The sequence below is a fragment of the Nycticebus coucang genome, chromosome 14, assembly GCF_027406575.1.
Source record: "Nycticebus coucang isolate mNycCou1 chromosome 14, mNycCou1.pri, whole genome shotgun sequence".
Taxonomy (NCBI): Eukaryota; Metazoa; Chordata; class Mammalia; order Primates; family Lorisidae; genus Nycticebus; species Nycticebus coucang.
This window is the reverse complement of record NC_069793.1, coordinates 86,292,096-86,311,454: the sequence shown is the minus strand read 5'-3', so window position 1 is coordinate 86,311,454 and position 19,359 is coordinate 86,292,096. Positions and strand designations below refer to the sequence as shown.

Sequence of the window (19,359 nt, the reverse complement as noted above, 5' to 3'; positions counted from 1 at the left end):
CAGAAGAATTGCTTGAGCCCAGGAGTTGGAGGTTGCTTTGAGCTGTGATGCTATGGCACTCTACCCAGGGCGACTGCTTAAGGCTCTGTCTCAAAAAAAAAAAAAAAAAAAAATCCAAGTTTGCTGACAATATTAATATTTAGGTTTGCTTATTCCCATCTTCCTATGCTTGGCATGATGCTAATCTGTATGTGCTTCTTTACAATGCAAGCAATTTCCAGGCTGAAGTCTTCAACCCCAACTAACTAGGGTCCATCCATTCTTTGTCACATCTACCATGACAGACAAATCCAAAATGGCACAGATCCTTTAAGATGCAGGATTGTATATTATCTTTCCTGGGACTAAATGAATAAAGGTGATCAGACCTGAGACATCATGCTACAGGAGTACGATGTCAGAAGTGTCACTGAAAGGTGGAGCAGATCCTCCTGGAGCATGCACCCTGAAACTATCCAGATTTGAAGAGAAAGTATTACAGATGAAGCACATAGTAATAGGAAGGAAACAATGGACCAAGAACATCCAAGCAAAAGGCTAAACCGGCTCTCTCTACTGAAGCCTGGGAAACGATTAATGTCTAATCAAACTAACACTATTATATGTCCTATTTGGACAGTACAGCTGTTAAAGCTCTAAATTTAGGTGGGATATGGGGAGAAATAACATATAAAAAATACTAGAAGACATAGTTTCTAAAATTTTAGGACTACTCAGTTGGAATTAGGACATAGGTTAAACCTACTCTGTAGTACTATCAACAACCAAGGATTAAGGGAAGGGAAGCTGGCTGGCAAGCAGAAGAAACTGGTATTTCTCATCCCCTAAGGGGTGGAATATCTTCTCAGATAGTAGGTGTAGATCTTGATGCAGTGATCCCAACAGTCCAAGACCAGTAGCTGACCCTTAGGAGTAAGGGCAATGCCCACTGGACAGGTAAGTCCCTCTCGAATGAGGACACTGTAGCCTCCACCCTTAGGAAAATGGAGAATTTCTTTGCGACTGCTATGAGTCACAATGAGATCACCACTAGCATCCATGCACATGCCAGCAATGCAACGGAAATCCTCATTCTCAGAGAAGAAGTGGCTAAAATGGAGGCCCAGCTGGCCATCAGGGCCCGCAGACCCAATGGAGAAGCCGCCTTCCAGCTGATGTTCATTTTGCCCATTCTCCAGATTGAGACCCAAGCCCTGGGTGAAGTAGATGGTGCCCTCAGAATCACAGGTGACAAACTTGGGCCACACAGCACTACAGAGGCAGCTGTATTTGACCACCCCTGCTCCTCGGTCAACAGTGAAACACCAAAGCTTCCCACCTTCCACATCAGTTACTACGAACTGGCCAGATGGCAGGGCTGGGATGCCCCATGGTTTGCTCAGCTGGCTCCTGTGACAGGCCACACAGTGGCCATCCAAGGTATATACCTTGAGGGAATTATTGTAGCGATCTGTCACACCAATCAGCCCATGGCAGTTCATGGCCACTGAAAGGGGAGTGAGATTGGGCAAATCAGCCCCAAGGAAGCTTAGCACAAAGCTGTCACTGCCACTGGGTCTGCATGGATTTCCTTCAAAAAGCCTTTGCAGGTGAAGACTTGTATACTGTAGTTGCCGCGGTCCACAACCAGCACCTCGCCTTGACTGGTCACATAGAGACTGAGTGGAAGATTGCACATGCCTGGAGTGCTCCCTTGGGCCCCCATCTTCTTAAGAGGAACTGCTGGATACTGGAGGCTGCCTCAGGACCCGGCTATTTACCAGGTGAGGCCCTAGGGCTGGCAGCCACTTCCTCAGGGCTCATGTCCATCTCTCTAAATGTAACAGAGGTCAAGGCAGCAGAGGCTGCAGCTTCCAAGGCCCAGGAATCTTCGATGTTAACTGTCTGGAGCTTCTTAATAGCTTGTCCAATTTGGGGGGGGCCAACATGGCCTACCTTACGGAGCTCCACCTCTTGCAGTGTGAGCTCGGGAGACAAGTTCGGACTCCTCCTCATCAGCTGTCTACTCCAGTAGTGCTACATCTGCCTACGTGATGTTGGCCAAGAAGTAGTCACAGCGGGACACAGCCTGCACTTCTGCACTGTTAACCAGGTTAACTCTGCTCCTCTACCACCTGATTGTTGCACTTCTCAACCTCAGCCAGGGAGCCTGTGAAGAACTTCCGAGAGCGAGTGAGCGAGCTCAGCCTGGATCCTGCGCTCCTCGGGCCGTACTCCTGGAGAACTGCTTTATACCTTGCCTGAAGGTCCATAGACACACCTTCCAAGGCTACCTTCCACCTCTGTAGCTCACCCATTAGGTCCTGCAGACAGGTCAACTTCTCTCCAAAGTCCCAAGACAGCTCCTCTATGGCTTCTTTGACAGGAAGCATACAGTGGCCGGGAGTTGGTGGGCCACCTCCCGGCAGGGCTCACTCAACACAAGCCACAGCTCGGGCAGGCCAGTTGCCGCCCAAAGGCCGGCACATGAGCAGCCCCATGGCCTCGCTGAGCCCAGCTGCATCAGTGATCTTCAGCACTGTCGGGTTGCTGTCAGCTGGGTTAGGCTGCTTATGCGAGTGATCTTGCTACAGAAGGGACAGTGCACACCATTGATGCTACTGGCCAACAGCTTCTCCAGGCGCTGGCGGCCGATGGTACAGCCACAGTGCAGGAGCTTGGGTTACAGCTACTCTGCTGTGAAGGACTCCCTGCAGATGGGGCATTCCAGCACCTCCCGGAGGCATTCAGGTTCAGGTGAGAAGCAGCTGCTGCAGCCATTGCTCTTCCGTTGAGGGGTCCCTCTAGCACAGCCCAGAACTGCCTTGCTTGGTATTCATGCCCCAGAGCTTCAAATTCCTGACCACCCACGGTTCCCACACTTACACTTTCATCTTACCTTTTGATATTTCATCATTTATCTTTTGAGTTTATAAAGGAAAGCAAGATTTGTTTTTAATACTTCATGAAACTAGTGCTTAGACCAGGATACTGAGTAAATTTCCAGATACACATCTTAATGTAATTGATACTGAAGAATCTTTATTGGAAAATTAGCAGGAGGGACTTTGTATGATTTTTGGTAGTCATTTGTTACTTTGTTTTAACATTAGCACCAACTCTTCACCATATACCCAAATGGTAGACATGGTCAACCTTTTTTACAGGTGAGGACAATGAAGCTTACTTGCTTAGAGTTATAGTTAACTAATTGGCCTTATTTTAAATCTAGGGCTCATAAAGGCTGTGCTGCCCAGGTTAAAGGAGGGGGCAGACGTGATCTGACGTGTGCTACCAGGGCCTACTTTGTGAGATGTGTTTGAAACCTCACTATTTTCTACATTGCCAGGCAGAACCATCAGTCAGTTTTGTGCAGGGAGGGATCTTCCTCAAATTTGCTGAACTTGACTGTCTCTGAATCCACAGATCTCTAAGTTCCCTGATCTGCTCTACCCGGAGCCATAAACTAATGGGATATTGCTCTATTCTTAACTTTGGCAATAGCTTCTATTCATTTGTTCAAAACATATCTGTTGAATGCCTGCTATTTGCCACACTGCTGCTACAACTGGGAGCAAAGATGACATAGTGGTGCAATAAATGAAAGTATAAAAAAATTATTTGGGGGGCCAGGTGCAGTGGCTCACACCTGTAATCCCAGCACTCTGGGAGGCCAACGCAGTCGGATCACCTAAGCTTACGAGTCTGAGACCAGCCTGAGCCAGAGCAAGACCCCCATCTCTAAAAATAGCCCAGCGCTATGGTGGGTCCCTGTAGCCCCACCCACTCAGGAGGCTGAAGCAAGAGGATTGCTTGAGCCCAAAAGTCTGAGGTTGCTGTGAACTACAACACCACAGGCAACAATGTGAGACTGTCCCCCCCAAAAAAGTTGTTTTTTTTTTTTTTTTTAAGTTTTTAAGAAACAATCACACATGTTGTCAAATCAAGAGCTATGTTCATCTTATGGGTGATCAGTCCTGCTTCTACTGCTGGGCTGATTTACTGCTGTACTTCTTTATTCCTCTGATTCCAAATAGAAATGGGGAAAAAATGAGGAAGTAGGTGTGCAATTTAATTTTTGAGGCAAAAAAATTCTGGAGTTTTATTAGATATTTTAGCTGACAAAGAAAATTCATTCATTCATTCTCTTCTTCTTTAATATCTTCCATTAGGATTTAAGAACCCATTCAGGGTCACCATTAGAGTTTCACAATGGGGTGAAACCATAATTCTTCCTTCATTCCTTCAGCATTCATTCACATGATGAATATGTACTGAGCACCTACAGTGTGCCAGGAACTGGGGATTAAGAGGTTAAATTTTTCCCTTTCTGCCCACTTAATCTGAACGGAAGGCATGGTCCCTTTCATGAGTGAGCTTTTGATCTGAAGGAAGTATCTGTTCTACTATTTCTTGGATTCCCATTGAGTACGTACATGACATTGTTCTGATCCTTAGAAATCTACTGTATGTAGCAAGTGAGCCAAAATCACATGGGCATCTTCCCTACGTCGGTAAGTTCAATTTTAAACATGTCATTCCAACCTTTCACAGAATAGGGCTCTATTTGCTAGATATTCCACAGTTTTCTTTTTTATTTTGGCGTCCTAGTATGTAATGGCTCAGAGCACAGTGGAGAGAATTAGTATGAAGCAATAATTAACTTCTGTATCCCTCAATAAAGAAATAAATGCAATAACAAGAAAAACATGTTAGCCTTGAGCTCACAATACGCTGGGTTCCACTCCACAGTGAGGGGAATGGCTTCTATTTTCTCATTCCAAGGTCTTTGTCTGAGTGTCACATCCATCAATACGGGCTGTGCATTTAAAGCATTAGTGGGTAAGTTAGCCTGTTGAATACCAAGTTTCTAACTAAAGAAATAAAGGGGATAGGGTTAAGAAATAGATTTGAACCTGGAGATGGAAATGCAAGAGGGTTAATGGAAAATCTGACAGATATTTAACTGTAATGTGCATTAATGTAGGTGACTCAAACAATCCCCTTTGCACCCATTCTAATTAGTTTTGCCTTTTCTAATCAGATGTCAATTGTTATCAGTTTGGTAGAAGGAGGTGGGGGTTTCTTTTTATGAAATCCAAAGGAAACAAAAATCCATTTAACCAGTGTACTAATCAGTAAATTTGCACATTAATGGTTAATTAAAGTCCGGCACAAGAACTTGAGATTCAAAAGATGTTTACTATAGAGTGCTGGGTTTGAAACAAAAGAGGGTATAAATGTTTAGACTACAAGGATCAGAGAAATGTAACGTCAGTGAATCATCTTAACTCTTTCACATTGTGTTTCAAGTAGGGGGGACCAAACTTACACATGTGTGTGCGTGCACACCCAGAACATAGGCAGCTTTTTGGATGCTAATTAGAGAACTCTGGCTGAATGTTTGCATTTGATGCATGAATCAGAACAATGAAGTAGTGCTTACTCTCCAAGCAATAAATTAACTCTAGCATAATAGAGGGAAGCCAGTGACTGCTTTCCTGTGCATGCTGCAAAATCAAGTTTCAAGGTCCCTGAGGATGAAAGAATGGGGTGGTGACCTGTTTCCCTTCTTTCTACTGCTGACTCGGTCCACCCTACATCACTAGCATTTTATACTTCAGTTCAGCACCACCTTCAGGGAGCATGAACTTCATAAACAGGGAGTGTTTGGACCCTGCTTCTGATCTCTCTCCAGTGTAAGAGAGCATCGGGGTGTGTGCTTCACGTTCTGGGTATGAGCCCACATCTCCACTCCATGTCTCCGGGTCTTTGTCCAGTTCCCCCTCCCTTGGCTATGTCCTCTCTTCTTTCAGCCTTTCCCTGTAGACCAACTGTAAAATATCCTCTTTTCCCTGACTTTGATACTGTTTCATAGCACGCCTTGAAAGAGACAGGGGCAGGAACACATAGCCCTGGAGTTATTACTGGCAAGGAAAGCAAAGGGCCTTTACCTGGAAGAAGATCCATGCTGGGGACAGCCATGAGTCTGATGAGCTGGCAGAACATGAGCTGTCCCCAAGCCCCGGCACAGATGAGTGAGTTCTGAGCGGACATGCCTGTGAGCAGAACACATCCAGAACAGCTTCTACATTGTTCCTTCTTGCTTCAAGTGCTCCTTCACTGGCCTGCCCCTGCTAGTCTCATGAGCATGTGGCTGAAATGAGCTTCTAAAATCGGGATTCAGTCATGTCAGTCACCTGCTGAAAACCTTAAATGGTCTTCCTTTCTCAGGATAAAATCCAGCTCCATTGGTAGTTTATCAAGCTCTGTGTGATGTGGCTCCTGCCAAAATCTCCTCTTCTGGAAGAGAAGAGCACTTTCTCTTTCCTTGGCCCCACCCATCCACCCATCCTTCCCTCAAATGTATACACACTCTGAACTCAGATCCCTCTCTCGTAATTGTCCTTCCATTTCCTGAAAAGTATGGTGCTTTCTCTCACTCCCAGGCCCCAGCAGGTGTTCAGATACGCTGTTCGTTCTGCCTGGAACGCTCTTTTGCTCCGCTTTTTCCGGCTAACCTAACGCTCAGCCTTCTGTAGTCTCAGCTAAGACTCACTTCCCTCAGAAGTCTTCCCTGGCCTCCCCGCCTGGGCTAGCTTCCGTCCCGTCTGCACTGGTAGTCCCTCCACTTCCTCTTGTGCCATGCTTCACCCTCAGCCGTCCCTGTTCTTGTGTGTCCTCCCTCCCTAGACAGCAGCTAGTTAGATAGGACTCATCCAGTTCACCACTATGTGCCGACCCCTACCACATCTTCTGTGCCGTGGGCACCTGAGACATGTTTGTTGAGCAAATGGAAGCATCCTTCCTTCTGTTCTGGGGATGTGAGGACACACAACCCGCTTCTTCTTCAGAAGGTAGAATAGGAGCCCAGCACCTCTCCGACTCTCGCTGTATTGAAGCTGTTCTGTGAACACCGTCTGCCCAAGGATCTGCAGTCCTAGTCCTCTGGTTCTAGATGGCACAGCTGGACACCAGGGAATTCCCAGTCAGCTGCCCCTGGGTCACCTCTGTGGGAGGATCATTGTAAAGAAGTGCTCTTGGGGGAAGCTGGACTGACCTATATCCTGGGAGCCATCTGGGTAAGAGTCACCTAGGAGAGTTTAAGTAAGGATAGTCCAAGTTATTCTTCTCCTAACAGCAACAGAAAGTCATGGAAATGATTGAGCCTTGCACACGGTAGTTATCTATTCCAATGTGTTGACTGTCACTGCATCAAAGTCACTCTTTAGAGAAGTCACTGTAGTCACAATCTGGAGGACACAGTGGAGTGGTGCAGCCAAAGGCAGGCAGAGCTCTGCCCCACGCCAGGAGCACGTCAGAGATGTCGGAGTGCAGCGCCTGCCATGCTGAGAACGTCTCTCAGCCTGCACCATCCTCTCTCCTGGTCTCCCACTTACCCTCTCATCCCACTTCAGAAAGCTTGGAAGATTTATTCCATCTGTGATTATCTTGTACTTCTTTATTCTCTCCTTTCTATTTTCAAACATGCTCAAGCCCTCCACATCCTTCAAAAACAACTTTTCATTAAACCTCATACACCTGCCTTTGAACCATTTTGGACCAGCTGAGAGCCTCTGCAGTCAGCACACTGCCTCTCTCCTCCAGGTGCCACTGCTGATGCCACTGCAAGACTGTCCCCATCTCTGCTCTTCCCCATCACCACTGCTGCTGCCCACAGGCTCTGATCACTGTGATATTTCCTTCTACTTTTTCCTGGTCCCTCCCAGTCCTGGCTGGACAGTGTGTCCAAGCAGTTCTGCCTAATTCCATGCTCCTTGGGGCTGAGGCCAGTAGCTGGGGTTCCATTTATCTCTGCTGCTTTGCCAGGTCTCCTTCCTGGGGTTGCAGTTTCATCCAGGTGAAATTCAAAACTGCCAAGGCTTCCACTTCACAGATCAGCTCTCCTGGTGAGTGCTGTTACACCGTCAGCCACAGCGTCCTGTTCACTTCCTTAGGCAGTTCTGCAGATGTCTTGGAACCCCCAGTCCCTTGCCCCATCCTTTCCCCTGAGTGCCCATGTTGCTGTGATTATTTCTTCTCAAGCTGTGAAATGGACATACTTAGTTCCTGCTTCCTTTAGTGTCCACAGCACAGGGCAGTGATCTCGGCGCGGTTCTTATCACACTGAATTAGAATTTGTCTAGGTCTCTGTTTGGTCCACTGAACTGTAAACTCCCAGAGAGTTGGGAGCATGGAATTTCTTTTTTCCCCCTCTGAACTCAGACAACATTTTGTATATCTCATTGCATTCATTGCTTTCTGCTTTGAATTGTAATTAAGTCCATACCTTAACACCTCTGCTGGAGTCCAAGCTCCTTGAGACAAGGGTCTGTATGTAATTCATCTGTGTACCTACAAGGGCTAACAGAGTATCTGAGAGACAGCGTAAGCAGAGAAACAGAAGGAGAAAAGAGAGGGCAAAGGAAGGAAGGGGAAGAAGTTACGGGGTGTGTGTGTGTGTGTGTGTGTGTGTGTGTGTGTGTGTTTTACAGGCTGTTTGATCCCGAAGGGAAATAGGCTGTATGGTCTTGAAATCAAGGAAATGAAATGGGCTTGAATAATTTCTTATATCTATCTAAATATAAAGTGTACATTATTGAGAATTTATACATTACTTCTAAAAATGTTGTAAGCATCTCAATAAACTTGTGACTTTGGCCAAGTGACTTAGATTCCTTGAAACTAAGCTATGTCATCTGTAAAATGAGAATGGCAAAGCCTATTTGGCAGCACTATTGGAAATTTTCCATGAATTAACTCATGAAGCCAAGCGTGGTGGCTCAGGCTGATAATACTACTAGCACTCTGGTAGGCTGAGGCGTGTGGATTGCCTGAGCTCATGTTTGAGACCAGCCTAAAAATAGATGGATGCTGTGGTGGGTGCCTGTAGTCTCAGCTACTCAGGAAGCTGAGGCAAGAGGATCACTTAAGCCCAAGAGTTCAAGGTTGCTGTGAGCTGTGACATCACAGCACTCTACAAGGGCAACAAAGTGAGACTCTGTTCCAAAATAACTCATGAGGGTTACAACAAATTCAGGGCCAGCATGTTGTAGGCAATTCTCAAAAGTTAACTTTCTTCTGTTTGCAAAATAAGGACCCTCTAATAAAAAAAAAAAATACAAATTCAATGTTAGTAGACATACAATGGGCAATTTCCAAAACTAAGTCCTCATTTAAATCTGGAGTTTTGAGGTAACTAAGACAAAAAGAAACTATGTGGGAATACAGATGCTTTGCTCTGTTTCTTTTAAATATATTTTTAAAAATCATTCAAGTTCATCAATGGAAGAAAACTTTTTCCTGGAAATAGATTCAAAGGTATATTTATCATAATGGACATTTTCCACTGGAAATTTTGCAAAGACTCCATCATGCTGTTTACTTTGATATTTCTGTTTTTAAGCTGCATTATGAAATCTGAGGCCAAAATATTATGCTTTAATTCAGTGAAGACTTTCCCTTGGAAAGCTAAGATAACATGGTTACAGATGTAATATCTTCTGAAGATCTGCTTCACTTTTCCATCCCTGCTCCCCGGCCCCCTGCATTTTCAGGGTTTCCCAAATGACAGAGCTTACAAAACAGGGTTCTAGCTTAACACATGAATAGGGCTTATTAACCTTATAGGAATGCATAATTTAAATGCCCATTAAATTGCTTGACTTAAGTATCATTTGAGTCTCAAATGAGTCTCAGGTGAACCCATACATTGTATAAAGTGGATTAGACTTGAGATGTGTCTGCCTGACAATCAGGATTCAGGGAGGCTTTCTGAAACCTTTCAACACGTTACAATCTCTCCCCTACATAAAAAGCAAAATACATAAAAAGCAAAATTATAAACTTCAGGTGTGACACCTCCTCTCTTCAGACCAAACTCATTCAAAATCACCATGAAAAAAAATCAGCAATTGGCATAGTTACTTATCATTCAGCCAATATTTAGGCACTGCCAGTATGCAGCAAAGCCTGTTAGCTGCTACAAGGAATGTACTAAGGGGGGTTTGCTTTGTGTTGGGGACAGCCTGTCAGTGAGAGACACAACACAGCAATCTGGACCCAAACTCACTGCTGAGTGTCTCTTTTCACCTTTAGTAACGGGCACTGCTTACTGCCTTTGTTACGATTTTATTCTGTGATTATGAATGTTACGGTTCCTACACGCAATGACTGTCTTCATTTTTAAATGTGATTCTGACTTTGTCAGTGTAACACAGGCACATACTTTAAAAGCATAGGTAATGCTAAAATGCAAAAAAAAAAAATCTATTTGCTGGCTCCTCTTCCCTCGCTCTTCCAAGTTTCCATAGGAAACCCCTCTCATTGTTTCCAGCTGCTTCTTCTGGTATTTACCGTCCTGTAACTAAATGCTCCCACACCTGACACCTCTTGATTTTATTAATTTAAGTATATCTGTTACATTGTATTAAAGCAGATGAAGATTTTCATTCTGTTGATGATCCTTTTCTCCTCCTTTGTTGCAATACAGATAAAAAGTTTATATCAGTGTTTTCAGGATTTATGAAGAGAGGAGTAATATTTACTGTTGAGACAAGCAACCTACTACAATTCCTATCCGGGAATGACATGCCTAACCTTGTTTTCACTTGCGAAGTTTCTTTGAATCTCTGGCTAAGTCTCCCCCTGCTACCCAATGGCTCTGAAACACAGCTTTCAGTAACAGTCCATACTGTAATTCCTATGGGATAATCTAGTTGCACCCTTTGTTTTCCTGGCACATCTTCTCTGTCCCCAGCCACCATCCTGGGCCTGCTGATACAGCTGTCATCTCACAGCTGCCTGCCACCATTCTAACAATCCCTTTATTCTTTTCTTTTATCCAATTTCCGGTTCTGGATGCTTTATGTTTCCCTCTTTGATTATTCTCTTACTTTGGTGCACTAAATTTTCTGGTAGCTTCTTGACCAAGGGTGTGTGAAAGGGGAAGTGTTAAAACTTACTTCCTAGTAGTACTCGGCTGCTACAGAGTGTGCAAAGAAGGGATGAGGAAAGAATTCTCATTTCCTGAGCATATACTAAGTGCTTTATCCCTGACAATCTTAAGAAATAGGAACGATTTTCTCCTCTTTATAAACGGTGAAGTTGAGAGCAGAGTGGCTTAGTTATTCACCTGACACAGTTAGCAGGTGGCAAACTGGAATTCAGATCCATGTTTATCTGATTCTAGCCATTTCCCACATGCTGCATCTCTTAGCCAAAAAGCAGACATACACAATCCTTGTTCTCAAGGAATTTGCTTAATCGTGTCATTAATCCAGTGTCAGCGAAATGTTATTTTCTGGCCCAACTTGCTCTCTTTTCGCATGTATTTGTGTGTGTGTGTATAATTTAACTCTGGTTCATGCAACGTCTGTGTTCATAGTCCCACGTACATCAAGTTTTATTATTCTTTCTCTATGAAATTCTGAAAACAGACTGATTTCCGAAGGAGATTTCAACTCTTTATCCCTCCACCCCATTTATTAGGAGTCAGGCATTATAGTCTGAGCTGGTTACAACTGAAAACGCATTAGAGCAGTGGTTCTCAACCTTCCTAATGCCTAATTTTCATTGTTACAAAGGGGTCTTGACCCACAGGTTGAGAACTGTTGCATTAGAGGTTTTGTCCTTCTCCCTGGTGGACGTTGGTTTCCATGCCATTCAGTTCATTCTGCTGGCATTTATCACATTTAGCTCCTGCCTAAGGGACATCCAGGGTTGTGTTGGGGGACTAACTTGAGTAGAAGGAATGACACATACTTCTGGCTGTGTGCTGTACCACCAGGTGGTTTCATGTTCTAGTGTCCTGAAATCTGAATGAATATCCCTCTTGGAAACAAAGCAGAGTAGTAAGTACAGGGATAGAAAGTGGGAACAGATTCTAAAATGAATGAAAAAAGGTTGAATTATTGTTTGTGTTCTGTTTTTTAACAAATAAGTAATTGACAGGTCTCCTGTGCAAGCAGGCACACACCACTGCTGCCTTCCAAAGCCCTCAGACTGCTTTTCTCAGCCAGCAGTCTGGACACTTCAGACCCGGCTCTCATTAAAGGAGGGAAGTTTGGTCAAGAGCAGGGAGACACTTCTCTCTCTCTCCCCACTCCTCGTGCTGTCCTCTAGCAGGGTCTGGCTGCTGGTTTCGTCTCACTGCACTAGAAAGCGAGAACCCTTTCATACCACATATCATTAGAAATGAGAAGAAAGTCTCCACTTTTGAAAGTGTTGGGTTCCAAAAGTTCAATTTTAATTTGGTTGTTTGGCACTGCAGGTGTGTTTTTTCGCATAGGAACCATCTTGTTCTTATTTTTATTCTGTTAGAGACAGGATCTCTCTCTATCACCCAGGCTGCAATGGCATGGTCATAGCTCACAGCAACCTTGAACTTCTGGGCTTGAGGAATCCCCTCACCTCGGACCCTGAGGAGCTGGGACTACATCCACACAACACCACACTTGGCTAATTTATTAGAAGTTTTTGTAGAGATAGGGTCATGCTATGTTGGCCAGGCTGATCTTGAACTCCTGGCCTCATATGATTCTCCAAGTCTTGGCCTTCAAAAGTCCTGGGATTACAAGTGTAGCTGCTGTGCCCAGCCTAGGACTTATTTAAAGAAAGTTTATTGAGTCCTGCTGCTGGCCTGTACAAAGTCAATTTGACTCATATGGCCATTGAGCTATTATAATGCTATCCATGACTGCTAGAGCATTACATAATTTATTTTTTAAAAATGATTTTTTCAGTGCACATTGACTAAGCTGGCATAGTGGTGGAATCAGGAACCTACTCTATTTAGTGAAACTGAGAATCACAGACGAGAGAGAAATCTGAGTCCCAAGATGCACACCACTGAGCACTTTGCTGTGGAAGCCTCAGCTGGCCTCAGGCCCTGAGTGGGGAGACCAGAGCATTTCCAGCCGTCTGTAGAAGAGGACACAGTTCCTTCAGAGCAAGGGAAAAGGAGAAGGAGGTTAGCCAGAGCACAGTAAAGGCTCCCAGAGCCCTTTGTCTCTAGTGGTCCTTCATAGCTTGGCCATTACCTGAATGCCTATCACTCCCTATCCACACCTATATTGGGGACTGAATTTTATTTCATTTATCCATTTAAAACAGTTTTGACCCATCAGTTCTATTTCCATTGTCTATAAAGAGAGCACCAGACGGTGAAGGGGCCGCCCCCAAGGCACGCAGTGTGCTCACAGACGGTACCCGAACTCTACCCGGGGCCTGGGAGGCAGCACTCAGCAGATGAGGCTTTGTCTTACTGATGTGACAAACAGTCCAAAAAACTATTTGCTTCTGAAAAAGTAGCCGGAGTCTCACAGCTGAGATGATTCCTAAAATAAGGTTTTAACCCACATATACGATGAAATTAAAATTGCCTAAATAGTCAAAGCCAGAGAGAAAGACAGAGGGTCAGAAAGATGGGGGTAAAAAAGTAGGAAAGAGAGATCCCAAGGGAACAATGAAGGAAAATTTGGGCCAAAAAATGCATTTTTGAACGTCTCTTCCGCTGTGTAAAGAGACTTTATAAGGCAATTTTAACTCTGATAACTTGCCCATTTCTGTTTGCAAAGACAGATGAAGTCAGCCATTCTCACAAATTTGTCCATTTTTTTTCCCTCTTCATATTTCATTCAATTTTGTTAGAGGGGAGGGGGAGAGGCCATTTTGCTATTGTAAAGTGCTTTCTCATTTTTCTGGGGGCAAATCTAAATGGATATGAATTCAACATGGATCCGAAGGCCCAGAGGTCACGTCCCACTCGGACAATTCTGATGCATAAAGTGCTGCCAACAGCCATTTATGTAAAGCAGAAAGAGGGCTGAGCTGCAGGCTGGTGAAGATTCACACAGATCTCATTTTCCTCATAGTCAAGAGGCCAGAGGCAACCTCCAGTTGCCAGGAGGCCAGCACGAGCTGGGGAATCCCTCTTCATCCACCTGGAGCACACACGTTTTCCAGGGAAGCCAGAGGGAAATGTGTGAGAACCTCACCAGGCTGCTCCTTGGGAGGGTGAGGGCAGCCCTGACTTCCATGGGAATGGGACTCCCTGCCAAATTCAGATGCCGAGCCTTCCCTCGGGGACCACAGCCTGTCCGAGTGGAGCAAGTGGCTGTGAGAAGTTAAGCAGGCAGTTCTGAAGGGCTGTACGTGTGCGTGTGAGAGAGAGAAAGAGAAAAGAGAGCAGCCCTCCACGTTGCCCGCATTATAGTACACATGGAATCAATTTAACATTTCACAGAGCGAAAGAGTAAGCAGAGGAGGGGAAGCTGGTGTCTCTCTCCAAGGCTGGCATTTCTGCTCAGGCATACTTTACAAGATGCACACCATTCACACCTCCAGGCTTTCCACAGATTTCCTTCTCCTAAACGTCTCCAAGACTCAGCTCAGTGGTATTCCAAATGACTGCAAGGATCGCACCTCTCAGCAATGGAGTCTGAATAACTTTGTATTGTAATTATTACTTTTTTTAAATTAAGAGTTTCTTCCGACTAGACATTGCAGGAGAGAGGACAATTTGTTAACAAGTTGATTCTAAAGTAGAGACATGGGGCCCACCAGCAGGGCCAGCCAGACTAGACTCCCTTCAGTATTCTCACTGAGGGCAGTGTGAAGTGTTGCTCAGCAAGACTGGGAGCTCCTGTGTGTTAGCATGCGGTCAGCAGGAAAGGTGCTGTGAATGCTAATTAGTAAGAGTAGAAACCCTTTTCACATTGACCATTGTGGCGGATGACACATTAAACAGTATGTTCCCAGCCACAAAAACCACCAGCTTTTCCAGTAACCTGAAAAGACAAAAGAAAAAGAGAACTTGGGGAAACTCCTATTCATCAGTCAGGTTTCCCCTTAAACATCACTTCCTTTAGGAAGCCAGTCAGACAGAGCCGCCCCTGCTGGACTCCCCAGCTCAGCTCTTCTCACTCTTTTACATGGTACCTTCCAGAATTATCTATCTTCCTCAGCAATTTCCCCCCTCAATCCCCAATGCCCAACCCTTCACAGACAAATACGTGTTTAGTGACTGGTGGAGAACTGAGGGCTTGTGTTAGGTCTGGGAAGATAGAAAAATGTGGAGCAGATAGAATCCCTGCCCTGAGCTGGGGGGAGACAGACAGCTGATGATCTACCCTACAGAGTGCCTGTGAGCAGTTTCTCTAAAGGAGAAAGAAAAGAAGGTTGAACTTTGAGCACCCCAGTGATAAAACAGACAACTACATTAGTTTCTTTTCAGATTCATTAATTTTAAGAAATAGTCAATAGAATCCTATTTCCTTACGTTTCAAGTTTGCTAGCAGCATAGCACAGTATCAACAATCAATCATAGGTGATGTGTTCACTTGTGAGAATATTACATCAGGAGAACAACATGAAATATTATCAATATCTTCTCAGGAAAATCTATATATTAGCTTTGTGTTGTCTATTGAACTTCAGAACTGAAGGCAAAAGCATAACTGGCTTTGTAGTGAAGCTTTAAAGAGTGAAATGAAGAGTCATGCTCAAGTTTGCTCATGTTTCTGGTTATTTTTCTTTATTGCCTATGCCTTTTGCCACTCTGTCAGTTATTCTCTTTTTTCTTTTTCTTTCTTTCTTTTTTTTTTTTTTTAGGAAAAAATGCAAAAGCAAAATATGCTACTCCCACTTTCTGGCCTCCTGCACTCCTAGAGCATTATGTACTGAGCACTCTGTGTGTGCTTAGCATAACAGACAACAGAAAGGACACAGAGGCTCCCTGAGGGTTTGCTGATCTGATTAGAGAGAGCCATTTAGAAAGGTAACTTGAAATCTCAGACACATGAATCTAACGTTTATTCCAGTATCAGAAATGATCTGTGATCTTTGCTGTCTGGGGATGTCCGTCAGTGCTCCTCCCCTCCCCACAGAAGCCATGGGCCTCTTCAGACTCATACAACACAAATACAGACCCCAGATGCCGTGGCCAAGGTGAATGGCTTAAGGGGGCCGTGAAGCAACAGTAATGTCTTCAAGGGCAAAGTCTATTGAAGACATGAATCTTTTGATACTATTTTCCTTAGGTTTGTTCTTAGTTTTGTTTTTGTTTTTTTGAGCGAAATTACATTTTGCAGAAGTTTGGTGGAACTCCCCTGTGGCCAAAAAGACTGCAAAGAAGAGTTTTATAAACAGAAAAGAATATAACACCAGTGTCTGGGTAACTCTTTGAATTTGGTAGGTACAATAGATACTGTCCTTGGCCCACTGCTGTATTTTGAGAATCTAAACTCATCCAAGGCCATATGGCTTCAGTGCCATTGACTAGCTGGGTGACCGCATACAAGCAATTAACTACTCTGTTTCATTTTCCCTAATTATAGAATGAAATACGTGATCAGACCAGGTGAGTGGTTCCCAGACTTTTGTATTTGTATCTCATAATAGGGGACATAGATTTGCTAGATATCATTTTTCTGTGTAAAGACATTAACAATCCCAACTATTGCCTACTCTTACCAACATTTCATGAAAGAAAATAAGATTTTAGCATAAAAGATTAAGAAGAATATAACCTTAGAGTAAGTGGTGGTCCACGAATATAAATAAATGTAACTGGTAAACTCAACACATAAATCTTTTTTTTTTTGTTTTATGAGACAGAGTCTCCCTCTGTCACCCTGGGGTTGAGTGGCATCGTCACAGCTCACAGCAACCTCAAACTTCTGGACTCAACCTATCCCCTTGCCTCAGCTTCCCAAGTAGCTTGGACTACAGGCACTACAGCTAATTTTTCTTTTCTCTTTTTTTACTTTTTGGTAGAGATGGGGTCTTGTTCTTGCTCAGGCCAGTCTTGAACTCCTGAGCTCAAGCAATCTGCCTATCTTGGCCTTCCAAGGATTACAGGCATAAGCCACTACTGCATCTGGCCTCACCATATAAATCTTAACTTTTTTCAGGTCCATTAGCAAAGGAAAACTTCCTTAGAAATGGATCCATATTCACAGAGCACCATTAGACTACGTGATCTTTCTGGCTACTCCTATCTGTATCATTCTAAGCACAATATTGGATTTGTAAATAAATAGGAAACCAGAAAATACCACCTTCTACTTTGCTACAGTGGAGGTATTAATATTTTACAGCACCCAGCATCCAGAATGTGGAAAGCGCAGTCAACCAAATCATATTCTGTCCACCCAAGATAGAAAATCTACCTAAGTCCATTACATTGTCATTGTTGTAACTCCTCTAATCAGAAGTAAATACAGCAACCAGGAAATCAAAATCGAATTTTTAAGTGGAGGAGATGTCAAAGGGACAGTAATATAAAAGTAAAACAAAAGCTTTTGTTTCGCATGGCTTAGCTGATAACGTCGCCCAAAACACAAAAGTAAAAAAAGATTCGCAGCACAGAGCCTGTCGTACAATTCAGTTAAATTATTCAGTATTGTTACGGTATTAATGCTACAGCTCAAGTTGCATTGTGTGAATTAAATACACAGTCTGTTCCCTAGGATTGTACATGGTTTCCATAATAGTTTTTTTTAAGTCCTCACAGATTGGAAATATAAATATGGAAATTTATGATTATCAATACTTTGCGCCAAATCCTAAGAGAAGGGGTTTGGACTGAGGTCTAAAAGTGCTTAACGGAATGGAGCCACCAAGAGACAAGCTTAGTCTTGGAGACACATGTGAGAGGGTGACAAATGGAGTTTATCATGGCGGGGGACTTGGGATTTGCCTTCTTGTTTCCTCTGGCAGTGCAGGATGAGGCCAGCTTTGGTGTCATTGCTTTAAACACACAGTCACTTGGGCGTGAGGTTGGATCTCAGTCCCGTTCAGGGTTCATTTTGTACTCAGTCTGTTTTTACAATGAGGTAGGTCTTCTAGAAAATGGCCTTGTCCCTGAGAGCAACCTCTTTCACCTGGGCAGACTGGCCTCCTTCCCTTTCTGCCTTCTTGCATCCTACTTTGGCTGTTGAGGTAAAAATAGCTTAATTTATTGAAATGATGTAAATGCTTAAATTTAGGTTCAGAATTTCAGAGGTGGTATGAATCTTAGATATGCTTCTAATCAAATCATTACTTACTTTTTACATATGTAAGGGAAATTCAGGGGCTTCTCTAAGTTCATTCACTAGTCAGCTCCTCAATTAGAACTGTGATTGCAAGAGGGACTTTACCTAACAATTGCAATCAGTGTAACCTGGCTTATACCCTCAATGAATCCCCAATAATAATAAAAAAAATTAAATTAAATTAAAAAAAAAAAAAGAACTGTGATCTCCTGATTTCCACATCAATGCTGGAACTATTTGCAGCCCCCAGTAAGTCTCTAGAATTTGATTATTAGCAAGTAAACAGGTAATATCATATAAGAAACACATAACACTCTATTGACCTATATGCAGTCCAGACATCACCTGAAGGAAATTTTAACCGCACAGAAATGTGGCCCCAACCTTTTAAAAGAACCTTCTTTGGCAGTGGGCTCTGCAGGTTAAAAATGGTGAAACCAATGGGCAATCAGAAATGCTTTAGCTTCTCGAAATTTTTGTTTTAAAGGGTTGAACCCATCAAATATATTTCTATATCCTGCAAAATTTTACTCCCCACCTAACTTGGTTTTCTTTCTGTCTTTATTTTTTTTGATGCAATGTACATTTGGAGGATTGTGGTGTGTTTGGTTCAACAGACAAGATAAATGATAGAACGACTCCTCCCTAGCACTCTGCTGATGGAATCAGAGAAAGTTCCTTGAAGGGTGATTTTTCTATGACTGATGAGTCTGATGGACAGTGTCCATGAAGACAGCCAATCTTCAGAAGGGCCAGTGGCAACATGTCATGCTGACCTTTCTTAATACATCTCTGTATATTAGGCATATGCAGAATGGATGGGGGTGGAAAAAGAAAACAGGAGATGAGATTTGGTGACTGTGGAATTAAAAAAATGGGAGAAAATCCAGTGCACCTAAATATTCATAAGTCTTTTCAGCCCATCAGTACAAATGAGGTCACACAACACCAAAATGAGAACAGCACAAGATAACAACAACATTCCCAGCCCACCTTCTCACTCCAGAATCCCAATCCTATACAGAATTACTCCTAGCAATCATCTATATCCCAGGTATATGAGAATCTAAGATTCTCCTGAATCAGAAGGAGCTCAGACCTAGCTGCTGTCATGACCAATGAGCCAGCACTGCATGGAGTCACATATCTCCATGGGCTGTAGATTGCAAAATAATTCCAAGTAATTCCAAGCAACATCTTTTTCCCTTTCCACATGGCTCTTTCCTTCCCTAGGTCACACACAACCAGGACAGTATTTTTGGGACACTTTCAGATACCAGTATCATGCTGGCAAAATCACTCCTTTCTGAAGCTCTGGTCTTATTTCTGAAGCACCCTGTTT

The 19,359-nt window shown here is 43.6% G+C and overlaps 1 protein-coding gene and 1 pseudogene across 3 annotated transcripts in view; one reads left to right on the top strand and one right to left on the bottom strand.

Annotated features, from left to right (window-relative positions):
• The window catches only part of MAML2 (mastermind like transcriptional coactivator 2), a 364,900-nt gene that overhangs the window by 254,210 nt on the left and 91,331 nt on the right, over positions 1–19,359 (top strand). The window lies entirely within an intron of this gene.
• On the bottom strand, positions 825–2,760 carry LOC128565144 (E3 ubiquitin-protein ligase TRIM32-like; annotated as a pseudogene).